Below are 15,558 nucleotides of genomic sequence, written 5' to 3'. Positions count from 1 at the left end.
CACCTTATAAAGCATGGACTGACCATTAGAACATGCACATGATATTTTAATGTGACCCTGTGAAAACTGCCATTTTGCCTTATGAAGCATTCCGATTTTTTCAATTTAAAAAAGGTCACCCTCTATTGTCCTTGCCACTGGAGAGAGAATGCTGTCAAACCAATTATTTTTTTTCCTGCCCCCTCTTAACATGCATGCTCCAATCTAAATGCACCTCATTCACCCACCTACTTTTCCCATCACAAGATCTAGTTCAAATCATCCTGGAGTCTCCAGAAGTAGCTCCACCTCTCTCTCCCATTTTGACACACACGGAGGTTCAGCTGGTGGATCTGAAGCTATGCTACCCCAAAGCTTCTGCTGCTTTCAGCACAGAAAGCCCCACACAGCTCAGTCCCATGGGGTGGCCCACTGTAGCCTGGATCAGCAACCAGTCAGCAGAATGGCACCAGCTCACTGAAGAAGGGATTTTGCACATTTGGTGGCAGGCAGTGGATGTGAGAAGGGCGAACGATGTTGGAGTGTTTGACAGACAAACCACCCCAAACTAAAACAGGAGTGGGGTTCTATACCAACAAAGTTCATTTTTAGGGTAGGACTTTCCAAAGCAATTAGCGTTGGTCTAACCCTGCTCCCACTGAAGTCAACATCAGGCCAACACTGAGCACTTTGGAAAATCCACCCCGAAGATATTTGTTACTACCGTTTTATAGATGTACATGTTAATATGTACCGTGCATAGACAAATTATGCTTCAAGGAGACATTAAATCTCCTCTGAATTAACAGAAACATCTCATAAGCAGAGCATTAAATAATTCCCGACCATCCAGCAAGACAACTGACTACAGAATTACTCTTCACAATCTGTCCCACTCCAATCACAACCTGTCCTTACAGCAACGAGGTTGAAGGGGGATTTTACTTCTGTAGAATTATTATGTGTTTATGATAAGGACTCCTCACTGGAAAATTAACTGAAATGGACACCTTTCATGTTTATCAACAGAGCAAATGATTTTTATGTAAGCACTGCAGCTTTCCGGTACAGCCAAATAAGACTTTAGCCATCTAGCTCATTCTCCCCCGGACAGCTAATCTAAATGCAAATTATAAGACAATGGCAAAATTAAGAGGATTTGGAATGGTACTGAAAATTTAAAACTGGGGACAAAGCACATGTACCTTAGAGAACAATCCTCCAATGGCTGACAGGTGGGAGAGGCGTCGATATCGTATTACTTTTTCACCCCAACAGATATATTTTAAAGAAGTAGGCTATAGCCTAGGATTTGCCAAACTGCATCATGTATGACATAAGGCAGTGCTTTTTCATATCAAGTTCACGTTAAAAAAATTTCTGAACAAACTATATAGAAAAGAACAGGAGTACTTGTGGCACCTTAGAGACTAACAAATTTATTTGAGCATAAGCTTTCGTGGGCTACAGCCCACTTCTTCGGATGCATAGAATGGAACATATATTGAGGAGAGATATATACACATACAGAGAGCATGAAAAGGTGGGAGTTGTCTTACCAACTCTGAGAGGCCAATTAAGTAAGAGAAAAAAAAATTTTGAAGTGATAATCAAGATAGCCCAGTACAGAACTCAGTGGCTCTCATCCTTTCCAGACTACTTTACCCCTTTCAGGAGTCTGATTTGTCTTGCGTGCCCCAAGTTTCAGCTCACTTAAAAACTACTTGCTTACAAAAATCAGACATAAAAATATAAAAGCATCACAGCACATTATTACTAAAAAATTGTTTACTTTCTCATTTTTACCATATAATTATAAAATAATCAATTGAAATATAAATATTGTACTTACATTTCAGTGTATGGTATATATAGAGCAGTATAAACAAGTCATTGTCAATATGAAATTTTAGTTTGTACTGACTTGGCGAGTGCTTTTTATGTAGAGATTATAAAACTAGGGACATAACTAGATGAGTTGACATACCTCCTGGAAAACCTCTGTGTATGCCCAGGGATACATGTACCCCTGGTTGAGAACCACTTGTCTATCTACATCAGGGTATCATAATGTGAGGAAAGATTAAAGAGGCTAGGACTCTTCAGTTTGGAAAAGAGAAGACTAAGGGGGGACATGATAGAGGTATATAAAATCATGAGTGATGTTGAGAAAGTGGATAAGGAAAAGTTATTTACTTATTCCCATAATACAAGAACTAGGGGTCACCAAAAGAAATTAATAGGCAGCAGGTTTAAAACAAATAAAAGGAAGTTCTTCTTCACGCAGCGCACAGTCAACTTGTGGAACTCCTTACCTGAGGAGGTTGTGAAGGCTAGGACTATAACAATGTTTAAAAGGGGACTGGATAAATTCATGTGGCTAAGTCCATAAATGGCTATTAGCCAGGATGGGTAAGAATGGTGTCCCTAGCCTCTGTTCGTCAGAGGATGGAGATGGATGGCAGGAGAGAGATCACTTGATCATTGCCTGTTAGGTTCACTCCCTCTGGGGCACCTGGCATTGGCCACTGTCGGTAGACAGATACTGGGCTAGATGGACCTTTGGTCTGACCCAGGACGGCCTTTCTTATGTTCTTATGTAATGTCATTCATCACCATAGCATCTGAGTTCCTTCCATGTAAAACCACTATAAACAGCAGTGTCCCTTGTGGACTTCATGGAGTCTCTTTTGGGGGTCAGAACTCTGCTTAGAATAAGGTTCTTTTGTTTTTTAATTGTTTATTAATTTCAGTAGAGGCTAAGGGGGTATCAATGATACGAGTGCCATTCTTATGGCAGAAAAACTTTTTTTTTTTTTTTTTTGAGGACCTAATTCAGGACCACCAAGTTGAGAACCCATGAAGTTAGGCTTTTGTCAGTGGGAATCAAGTGTGGGACTAGTGGAAGACCTCAAAACATGCCCCCATGTTCCATCTTAGTGGTTTAGTCAGCAGCGCGCGCACACAAGAGAAGCTATGATTAAAACAAAGGCCTAAAATCCTTCTGACAACATGCCACTGGCATTAGTTTATGAATAAGTCTTCAAGGGGGCTCATTCTAACCACCAGAAGAAGCCAGACACCAAAACCACCATTCCCAAGAACAGGGATATAAGAAGAAGGATGCAGCTAATTAACCGTATAGCTGTAAACACACTCATTACATGGGTGAAGTTCTTAATACTTTGTATAGTCTGAAAGAGCATATTCAGGAATATTCATAGAGCAGAACCTTGCTAATTAGTACTAATGAATGGGAGGTCCCTTTGTGAATGGCTGGATTTTGTGAATTAGCCAGCCAGTGAACCAGCAAAATTAGAAAAGCAAAGACAATGCATCAAAAAGTGCACTTGGCTCACTTATTTTGACAACTGCAGATTAATTATTTAGAGACAGTACTTTACAAATACACTCTGAAGTATCATAATAAATAAAGCTACTTGGTCATGCAAGAACCTCACTTGATCTGATTAGCAGGTTGTTAAAATAAAAACCAAATCCTTCTTCATTCCATCAGAAACTTGTCATGCTGATGGGTATTTCTGAAAACTCAGTCAACTCCTCACTTTTTACAATTGTTTTGACGTGCTTGATGCTAAAGCCACTACTCGTGCGCCTATCAGTTTATGCAGGCTTTTGATCTTTGATCCTAACTTGGACTTGTTAAGAGGTCCTGTCCTTGCCCACCTTTTATCATCTCTGATATTTTAGTGGACTTCAATGACAAGGCTGTTTCCTACTGCAGTAGAACCTCAGGGCATGTGAGTTACGAATACCAGAGTTATGAACTAGCCAGTCAACCACACCCCTCATTTGGAACCAGAAGTGTGCAATCAGGCAGCAGCACAGACCAAATAAAAGTGGGAAAAAAGCAAATACAATATAGTACTGTGTTAAACATAAACTACTAAAAAAAATAAAGGGAAAGCAGCATTTTTCTTCTGCATAATAAAGTTTCAGAGCTGTACAAGTCGATGTTCAGTTGTAAACTTTTGAAAGAACCATAATGTTTTGTTCAGAGTTACACACGTTTCACAGTTACAAACAACCTCCCTTCCTGAAGTGTAACTCTCAGGTTCTACTGTAGAACCTAAGGCCTCAATCACGCAATCTTTAGCTCTATAGGGGGCGTTGGGGTCTGCAATACTGTACAGAACACACTGCAGTATAGGGCCCCAAGAAACCACTACCTGCCCACTCACAAAAAGCTACAGTTCAAGAATTGCTGCATAGAATCACGTGCCATCAATTTTGAACAAGCAATTATTATATTAGCAATTCAAAGGAGGAGACCATTTCTCCTTGGATGGTGCAACTTCAAATCAGTAAAATTATTTTACTAAAACCAATAGATTTTGTAAACCAAATGCGTGAAAATAGACCACATGATATGGACTATAGATAAGGCCCTTTGTTTTCAGTTTTTATTTTATTTTTTCCAGGAATTTATCAGTGTTTATTACCATAACAAGAACAGGTGAAAATCAGTGCAAAAAATTATTAATTTTTTCTGGGTAAATATCAGGGTTTATTTTGGTGGAGGGAAAAATGGGGATTCAATAGATTAATGCTTTGAATTCTGTTCATCAATGTGGTTTGCTGCAGAACTAAAACAGAACTCAAAACACATTGCCACCTCAGAGTTTAAGAAAATAATATATCTCTAATCCCTAAATAAAACTTTTCATTTGAATAAACAGTTTATAGACTTAGAACTATTACCCTATAAATATTTACATTTAATAATTGGCCACACCATTTGCAGCACATACACTGAACTTCATCCTTTTCTCCGGTTTGTTTTTAAACTTCCGAATACTTCTGTGTTCTGAAATGTATTATGATACACATTTTCGTTTTCTTCCCATTTTAGCATGTCAAATTTTTAAAGCATTATCTGCTAACAGCTTGAAACGTGTACATGGTGGGCGTGAGATTCATCAGTACGTTCAGAGTACACGCACTTCAGAGCTTGCCTGCGTACCTGTTTGTTTACTGTGTGTATCTTCTAGACTAATACATAGCCTTACTTCAACAGGCAGCTTTGCATATACACACAGGCTAATGTATTATCATAATACATACATCTCATGCAATCTATTGTATTTTCCTAATAAAACAAGTTATTTTTATATATTTGAATGATTCAAAAGTAGGGTGAAAATCAGAAAAAAAAAGAATACTTTTTTGTAATTTTTCGGTTAAAAAATCGGTTTAAACTGATAACAATGGGGCTTAACTATAGGAAGGGACCTCACTGCGTCCAGTCCTGGGCTATTGCACCAAACTTGTCATATAATCAAAATTTTCACTCATAAGGAGTAACCTAACAACCTCCTGGTGGCTCCACTTTGACGCTTCAATTCTAAAAGATCCCATTTAACACACAGACCGACAATATTATAATAAACACACTTCCCATCATCATGAGAAGTTACGTACAAGCACACAGAGCCTTTCGAATTGTCCCAGATAAAAATAGGGGCTTGTTGCCTTCAAAGACTCTGTTCATGTGAGTGAAAATGGTTAGTTCAGCTCCGTCTTCTCGGACTGCCCCTTGTGAGAGACTTCATGCTACAATGAATGTGTAGAAATGCAAACCGGATCTGCACTACGAGAAACCAGGCAAGCAAAAAGGAGCAGGAATGACTTGGTATCATTCTGTTTAAAGGGTTTATATTCTGTATTTTTATCCTCAAATGGATTTAGAGACAAATAATAAAAAAAGCATTTGTCTAGCGCCCCAGGCACCTGCCCCATGACAAGTACAACCACACAGATATAAACTGCAGAGTCCCAGCAACAGAAAGGAGAGGAGGGAAACTGTTTTCAGATGAAGATTATGGATATTGCACAGGGAGTGTACAAGTTCTGCAAGGCTCCAGAAAATCTGAAGCTGTACCAACCTAAGCTTCAAGATACGCCCAAATGTGGTTACTGAAGGGTTAATTCTCTCTCCTTTTCCCTTACACGCTGTACATTTATCCATACAGTAGACACTAGGGGAGAAAAGAATGGGGAAAGAACCCAGAGGATGACTCCTCTTTACCGTTAAAAAAAATACTATACCAATTCTCTTTGGATTAAAAGACAACTTTCAGCCACATGTGCAGTCACCCACTGTATGAGTGGCTAAAAGTGCTCAAGTTAGCATTCTTTTTCCTTCCATGTCACCTTAACTCTCATCTAGAAGAGGAGGAGTACTTCTAATTTGGATTGGTGCTTGAAAACACACTCACAAGGCATCTCTAAGTGCCTTTCATGCAAGGATCTCATAGCACTATACAAACATTAATTAAACCTCATCATACTGCTATGAGACAGGCATTATTTGGACCAATTTGCAGTAGTGCCTGACAACTCCATACCCCTATTAAGTCAATGGGAGCTGCAGCTGCTCAGCACTTTGAAAAAGCAGACCAAGCTATACTCATTTTTCTGTCAGGAAACCGAGGCACAAAGGACATAAGTGACTTACTGACTCAGTGGTAAAACTGAGAACAGAGTCCAGAAACCCCAACCTCCAGGCCCTGCTCTAACCAGGTTCCTATATTGTAAACAGTTGCCGCCAACTTTCAGGAGTCTCATGATAACTATTGTTTTCCTTAAAGCCACAGCTCCTGGAGTCAAGTGGATGTGTGATGATTAAGGCTACGTTTATGTCGCGGAGGTCATGGAAGTCACAGAATCCGTGACTTCCAGAGACCTCTGTGACAGTCACTGCTTCAGCCACATGGGTTGAGGGTCTCTGGAGCTGGCAGCCAGCGGGGCCCTGGCAGGGTTCTAGTGACAGGCGACAGCGGGCCCCCTGCAAGGTTCCAACAACAGGCAACAGACTCCTAAGGGGGCCCTCCTCAGGGTTCCAGTGACAGGCGACAGCCTCGCCGGGAGGGGACGCCTCGGGCAAGCAGCTGGGGGTGTCCCGTTTTCTCTTTGGGAAATATGGTCACTCTGAAGCTCCCAGACACCGTGGGCAGAGAGGGGCCCCCCTGAAGCTTCCAGCTGCCGCAGGCAGAGGGGGAACCCCACAGCTCCCAGCCACCACGGTGGCGGGGGAAACCATCGAGCCGCAGCAGGTCACGGGCTTCTGTGAATTTTTGTTTATTGCCCGTGACCTGTTTGTGACGTTTACTAAAAATAACCATGACAAAATCTTAGCCTTGGTGATGATTTCAGCCTTCATTCTTAAAGAAAAAGTAAGTTTCTAGCCCTTGTGGCTGTGGAGAAAGCTTCAAAATGTGACACCAGTGCACCCTAACAGCTCAAAAAGCAGAAGGCAAATATAAAGAAAGCCAAATCTGTTATTTTTACATAATGTCATGATTTCAAAGCCAAATCGCATAATTTTTGGTGAGCCTGACTCATGATTTTTGAACATTTGGGGTTGGCAAAACTGAACCCATCATTATCATGTCCAGCCACTCACTAGGCATTGCTCCCTCCCCACTATCAGCTCTGTCCTTGAAATGACAGAGTTCTAAAGGAATACATCTTAAAAGAGCTAGTTCAAGTGACAATGTATATTTTCAGGCTTGCCCAGAGTAGAAATTATTATTTTAAATGGCGGGTCTGTTATGAGACAGCAACAGAGAACGAAGCCAAAGAAGCAAGTGGCAGGTGTTGACACTTGCATTGTCCAAAACAAGCGCACACTCCAGGAGTAAACCCTTCTCTCCTAGCCATTAACGAACGTTTCTCTGCTGAGCGTGGGTGACAGAGACAGGCAAGAGTATCTGGACAGCCAAAATCTCAGTGCTTACTGTATGAAAACAGAAGATACCATCTTGCATATTCAGGGCCAGGCTGGAAATAAACAACACTATTGTTCCTGTGCAAGGAAGGGTAGTTAGTGAGTTATAGAATAAGAATAGGCATCAAGAGATTTTTTTTCAGAACAGCTGAGCACCCAACAGCTTCCATTTAGATATTTAAACAGGCGTTAAGATCTCATAAGTCAATGGGAGCTTCAGCTGCTCAAAACTCTGAAAAAGCAGGCCACGCTATACTCACTTCCCATTGACTTTGGAAGTCAGACCAGATCATGACAGTGGTCCCTTCTTGCCTTAGAAGCTATGAATAAAAGGAACCAAGCTCTTCTGAGAAACAGGCCCACAATAAACCTAGGGATAGAAAACAGGATGTGCCACCTCAGAACAGAGAGCTGGCCCAGCAAATCTAATGGCCTCCCTGGCAGTAACTGATACCTGACGCTTCCCCGGAAGAGGAATTCCCCCACAACACACCCAGCCTACCACACAATGTCGGGGTGAAGGAGGATTCCTTCCTGACCTCTACAGTGAGCAGCTTACATCCTGCACAGCATGATTACTATTAAATATTTAAAGCACAGTAGCATGCTCTAGGAATTATTGTGGGGAAGTTCTCTGGCCTATGTTACACAGCAGGTCAGACTAGATGATCACAATGGTCCCATCTGGCCTTAGAATGTGTGAAAGCATCTAGAGGGCAAGTGTGAACCTGGACCTCACTCTGTTGGGTGCTGTAGAGAGTTCCTGCTCCAAAGGGTTTACAGATCTTATTGATTGCCCTTACCTCCATGGCCCTGATTACAAGAGTAGGTCAGAAAGAGAAAAGGAGCTTTGAAGGAATTCCTTCCTTCCTTCCTAACCCTAACGAGACCCATCCTACGCAGACAGTAGTTTGAGGAGTGCATCTGGGCCACCAGATGACTCTGGTCATCTTTCAAACGGCAGCTGAACTGCTTTTGGAGGTGAGAACAGGCCTAGGAGACATACTTGCCCATCAGCGCTACTACTAAGAACGAAGGATTGCAGATATTGGCTATAATAGTTAATTTCTCCTCTGTGTACGTATTTTGACAGCTCAGATTCACCACTGTATTTCTTTCTCTGGGGAAGCCAAGGATCCTCCGGGACATGGTATGAGTCCTTCCCCGACCCTCCCACATCTTTGTAATCACCCACAATGGCCTCAATTCACAGCAAGAGGGGAAGATTAGACTTTGCTCCCTTCCAAACCCACTAATGCTGATCTGCATGCCTGCCAGGAGAGGCTCCCCCAAGAGCGGTACAAGGTTCCCCCGGTTCCCAAACTCCCCAGAAGATGACTGCAATGCCTCTGCAGTGATGCCAGACCCAGCCTAACACAGATTCCCCAGTTGTCCTTTCCATGGTATTTTCACAGGGCTCAATCATGATCCCAGTGAGGACATGAGCAAAAGACCCACTGAGGCGTCACTGGGAGCAGGATTGGGCTCTGAGCCTGCTGTACTTCCTGCTGATAAAGGAAGCCAGAACCAAACATGATAATTCCTTACTGACAAATAAAAGCACTTAAACAACAAAGCAAAAATAACCTCACAACAATTCTTAAACTGCTGGAAAGTTTCCTCCACAAACTCTCTCATTTGTGGCTCATGCTGAGATATCTTTAAAAGCACAGAACCAGATTTTTAAAGCATCACATGAGAAAATACAAAGCATTTATTGAGAAATAACAGCTTAAACAATGGCCACGATTTCCCCAGGGTCTGAACACCACAGCTGACAATAAGCTGTATTTCTGCACAAAACCCCCTTCATGGCTTGGGGGATTTGCTTTGTTGGAGCTGGAGTCAAGTTGGAGAGTTAAAACAAAGGACTCTCTGGGTTTTCAATGCCATTTCCTCCAACCACGCACATGTGACCAGAGACTCAAGAATGAGAAAGAGGGGAAAGACCTATTATGCCATCTAGTTCCTCCCTCTGCTAGTACAGGGTTGTCTCCCATAGCACCTGCCTATAGTGCTTTGCTCATTCTAGCAGGACACTATCAGAGATGGGTTCACAGCTGAAAATGTAATCATACATTTGTTCCCAGTATATACTGTAATTGCAAAAGAAGAAATTCAGCATCCTTTATGGATATTTTGTACCACATTTATCATTATATACAGCCCCTTTCCCAAAGCAGCCAGCATCAGCTGGAGCAGGGAAACAGTCCCCCAAGCCCTAGACTCAAATAGCCAGTTATGGCACCAGACCAGAGGCACAGCTTTCCCTCCTCTCTCCCTCACATGGGGAGGAGCAGTGGCTGCAGGGAGGAGCCTTTGTGGCCTCCCAACATCACTCCAGTTGGAAGCCTGGGCTCTGGATACACCCCACTCCATACCTGATGCCTCGTCATTGGTGGTTGGTCCCACTTCATCCAACCCCTCCCCTAACACTGCAACCCTCCAGCTCTCACCCTCCCTGCCCATTATGCTTCCCACACTTTAGCTCTCTTTCTCGGTCCTCCTCTATTCACTTAACCCTGAGCATCCCCTTGCCAAACATCCCCGTCCCCTTTAAAAGCAAGTAACACACAAATATATAAACAATCATGGAAGACAGGCACAGAACTACCCTGCCATGAGCCTGCCAAGTGCATTATGTGTAGGTCATGGAATCACAGAAATGTAGGGCTGGAAGGGACCTCAGGAGGTCAAAGTCCAGCCCCCTGCCCTGAGACAGGACTAAGTAAACCTAGACCACCCTTGACAGGGCTGGTCTAACCTGTTCTTAAACACCTCCAATGATGGGGATTCCACAACCTCCCCTGGAAGCCTATTCCAGAGCTTAACTGCCTTTAGAGTTAGAAAGTGTTTCTTAATATCTAACCTAAATCTTCCTTGCTGCAGATTAAGCCTATTACTTTGTATCCTACCTTCAGTGTAAATGGAGAACAGTTGATCACATTCCTCTCTATAACAGCCCTTAACATGCTTGGAGATATATCAGATCCCCCTTCAGTCTTCTTATTTTTCAAGACTAAATATTTCTAGGTTTTTTTAAACCTTTCCTCATAGGTTTAGAAAACCTGACCTTTTATCATTTGCTCTCCTCTGGACTCTCTCCAATTTATCCACAATTTTCCTAAAATGTGGTGCCCAAAATTGGACCCAATACTCCAGCTGAGGCCTCACCACTACTGAAAAGAGTGGGACAATTACCTCCCGTGTCTTATATACGATACTCCTGTTAATACACCCCAGAAGAATATTAGCCTTTTTCGCAACTGCATCACATTGTTGACTCATATTCAATTTGTAATCTACTATAATCCCCAGATCCTTTTCAGCAGTATAACCCCATAGCCAGTGTGTTAGCAGAGCATCCAATTGGAGGATTTTGGCACTAAAAACCCCTCTCTCCAGAATGCAGTTTAGGTCTTCTCTTCCTCAATTTTGAATATTAATTCATCCAGGAGCTTAAGTTATTTGTTCATATTTTGGTAGCCTCTAGACCCCCAACCCCAGTTAGATTTAGGGCCCCGTTGTACTGAGCACAATGCAAATGCACAGTAAAAATGACTTCTGCCCCAGGGAGTTTACAACTTTATTAAGACAAGATGCAATGAGTGGGTTTTGCTAGAGCGGGGTAGACAACCTATGGCACGCGTGCCGAAGGCGGCACACGAGCTGATTTTCATTGGGACTCACACTGCCTGGGTCCTGGCCACCGGTCCGGGGGGCGCTGCATTTTAATTTAATTTTAAATGAAGCTTCTTAAAAAATTTTAAAACCTTATTTACTTTGCATACAACAATAGTTTAGTTATATATTATAGACTTCTAGAAAGAGACCTTCTAAAAACGTTAAAATGTATTACTGGCACACGAAACCTTAAATTAGAGTGAATAAATGAAGACTCCGCACACCACTTCTGAAAGGTTGCCGACCCCTGTACTAGAGGCAGGACAAAGGAAGTGGTAACAAGAAAATGCATCTTCATTGACCACACCTATGCACAGCTAGATGGTTTCAAATTTATTTGTAACTTATTAGGGGGGAAGAAAACCCCAAAACATCAGAAGTCCTGACCAGCCATCTATCTAGCTGTTATCAGATAACAGTTGCCTGGAGGCAGCATCCAGGAAATTGATTTTGAATAAAGATTTGAAGGAACGGAGGTTAGGACATGCAATTAAGATACTGGTCTAGGACTCCGGAAATTTAAATTTAATTCCTGGCTCTACAACAGACTTCCTGTGGGTCCCTAAGTATGTCCCTTAGTCCCTCTGTATCTCAATTCCTCATCTGTAAAAAGAGGACAATAATACTTTCCTTTCTCTTTCCCTATGACTTTGTCTATTTCGAGTGTAAATTCTTTGAGGCAGGGCGAACTGTTACTATGTGCATCTACAGCATCCAGCAAAATGGAATCCTGAACTCATCTGAGAACTCTAGATGGTACCAAAATACAAATAATAATCAGCTTGCTTTTTAAAATGTTTGTGCATGCTTAGAGCACAGCCAGCCACATATTCTGCATCTGTAATTTTGAAATTAAGGATGCCAGACATATTGGGGTACTACCCCCTACACAGACCATATAGAACTTATTTTTTTGCAGCAATCCAAGATCACATTCTAATCAAGCAAAATTCACTGGGATAATTTCCGAGCCTCATAATCACAAGGTTTGTTACAATATCCGGAACTACATGGAGCTTAATCAAGCCTAAGACAAGCTGGTCAAACAGCTGCCATACTGCTTGAAGTGCTACCAAAGTACTGAACACACACCTGGGAGGGATCTTACTCTCGTCAAAAAAGTTGGACACTCAATTCCGATCAGTAAAATCCGGAAGAAGCAAGCAAAGATTTCACAGCAATCCCAACAGAGCAGAGGGAACACATGTCGCTCAAATCAACATTCCTCCTTGTGTCAGAGGGCTTGCTGCAAATCACAAGTGTACGTATTAGCAGCAGCTGCTCTGCGGACAGACAACACAATCCCCCTTTTAATGAAGGATCAGAGGCAGACTGTAGTCAGTGCTCTAACAACAATCAATGAACTGTGGTCAGAGGGGCTTTAATGGAGCTGGGAGGGCAAACAGTAAAACTTCTAAAGGCAGCCTTAACATGGCAACCAACAGCTTATAAATATGAACTATATTCACAAGAAGAGAGTACAAAATGCTTCCCTGCACTCAATCATGACACCACAACTGCTGTTTAAAGTGGAGTGTTATAGGAAGGAATCAGGTATCATTTGGCTAAACAACTAAGCCCTGGACAGATATGAAAGCTACCAGTAAACAGGTCAGTTACATATCTTACCCTGTTCAAGGCCTCAGCAGGAAACACCTCCTTCCTTCCCCAAACACACACTTACACAGTCATGCACCTGTTCAACAGAAAATGGTTTGGAGGTCGATCTTAAACCCGACTCCACTAGCTGTATGATGATTCATTTTGCAATTCACTGGGATGCAAATCGCAATCCACCTCACTGCTGAGAAGTCTTTTCCTAGCAAACATTCCAAATCATCTTCTACAGCAAGAAATCCCTCCTACATGTACAGGATCAAGGACCTTAGGCTTTAATAGTAAATCTAGGTTAGAGTAATCCTAAAGAGGAGAAATAAAATTCTGTAGATTTATTTTCCGAATCCCGCAGAACACTTAAACCAAGCAAAGAGAGTGAATACAGGGGTATTTTAAGCTATCACACACACAGACTACACACATGTGGCTTTGGAACATTTGCAAACAAAAATTGCAGCCATTAAATATGGAACAACGGCTATTTTATCCAACTCCTGGTTAACCAAGGACTGCCTCCTGACAGTGTACACCAGGCACTGTTTCTCCCACTTATTTTTAAAAAACCCACTCCTCCCCAACAGTATCCCGATATCTGTGAAACCTTTAGAAAAATACAGGCTTGCATTGTACTAACATTCAACACCATCAGTGACCTTTACCGTATGACTATGTTATATTTTTATCATATAATGAATATGCTAGCTTGCATCCGCTCTCTGAGCTATCAACCATCAGCTAAGCACTGATCAATCAGGGACATCTGTACACACACACACACACACACACACACAGTGCCTCCAAGAAGCTGAAAGCTATGATGAAGACCCTAAAGCATGCATACAAATGCAGCAAGTGTAACAGATCTGGGAAGAAGACAAAAAATGCCTCGATGATGTATTGAAAAGCACAGAATCATTTATGTAAGCTCCACTGCCTATACCAGGGACGGCCAAACCACAGCTTGCGAGCCGCATGCGGCTCTTTGCGGTTAAAGTGTGGCTCGCAGACCCTCCCCTCATTCTCCACCTATCAGACTGGTGGGGTGGGAGAGCTCAGGGCTTCTGCCCTATGGCAGGATGGTGGGGCTAGGGGCTTGTCTTCTGCTCAGTGGAGAGGTGGGTCTTGGGGCTTCAACCCCATGGGGCCTGCCTGCCAGGGCTCGGGGCTTCAGCAGGAGCAGGGCTGAAGCCCCAAGCCCCGGCAGGCATGCCCCGGCTCTCAAACTACTGAAGACTGTTGTATGCAGCTCAGAGGGTTGGTAAATTCGGCCACCCCAATCTATACAATACCAATACATGCGGTAGCTCAAATACAATTGGTCATGAAGCTGCATCACTTTTCCTCTTCTCAATTTTACTGCGGAGTCCCTATGGAATGAGGCAACCCCTACCGAAAACATGCTGTATTTCAAAGGAAAAACTAGAATGTAATATTCAAAAATAAACCTCCAAAAAGTTACAAGTTCTAGGCCCAGCCCTGTCACTGACTCACCTCTGACATCTTGGGAACGTCACTTCGCCGCCCTGAGCCTCCGTTTCTCCATCTGTTCAATAGGGGCTGTACTTCCCAATCTCACAGGAGCGTTCTGAAGATTAGAGTTTGCAAAGGGTGATGACGATGAAAGAGTACTTACTATCCCAGGGATGCTGTGCAAAAGTTATCCCCTGCCAAAAATAACAAAAACCACCACCATGTAGTTCTACATTCTTCTCTTCCATTTTTCCCCCAATGGCTATATGGAGCTAGGAAACATAATGGAGCCAACAGGTTCCAATGGGACATCTGTTTGCCCTATCAGCACATGCCCGCAACTTGGGATAGCCAGACTCCTTCCTTTTTGGATAACAATTTTACAACAGGACTAAAAAGGATGATCATGTGGTTAAAGCAACAGACGGACTCAGGAGAGCTGGGTTTAATTTGTGGTTCTTCAATAGACTTCTGCATGATAAACTCCTCAGGCAAGTCATTTTGCTCTCCGTGTGCCTCAGTTCCCCATCTGTAAAACAGGAATAATGCCTCCCTTCTCTCACCCTTTGTCTGTCTTGCCTATTCAGATACAGACAATCCCTGTCCTAAAGAGTTTAAAATGTGCACGTGTACTGCATCTAGCAGTAAGGCTCCGGGTGCTACCATCATACAAACGGGTGGGGAAGAGGAATCTCTGGTGCTTGTCTTATGTTAAAAGCCTGAAATATTCAATTATAAAGACTGTAGCTACATTCCTAGTAAGAGTATTGTAAAAAAGAAAAAAGAAGAATATCCAATTTCTCTTTTCAATTTAGTTCCAAGATTCCACATGATAAAGGTATTTGGGGTTTTCACCATAGAACATTGTATTTACAAACATTCCCCCATCCCCATCTTTCCACACAAGCTTTTACATCTAGTGCCCCTATAATCTCATGTTCCCAAGTTCTTTCTTCCTCTCCTCACCAGAGGTTAAAGCAATGTCCTAATTTCACCTGCCTCCCAATTGGGATTAGTCCGCCAGTGTCATTACAAGATAGAATTATGGAATGACAGCA

Source organism: Emys orbicularis, chromosome 3 (genome assembly GCF_028017835.1).
Source record: "Emys orbicularis isolate rEmyOrb1 chromosome 3, rEmyOrb1.hap1, whole genome shotgun sequence".
NCBI classification, from domain to species: domain Eukaryota; kingdom Metazoa; phylum Chordata; order Testudines; family Emydidae; genus Emys; species Emys orbicularis.
Note: the sequence above shows the minus strand (reverse complement) of the source record.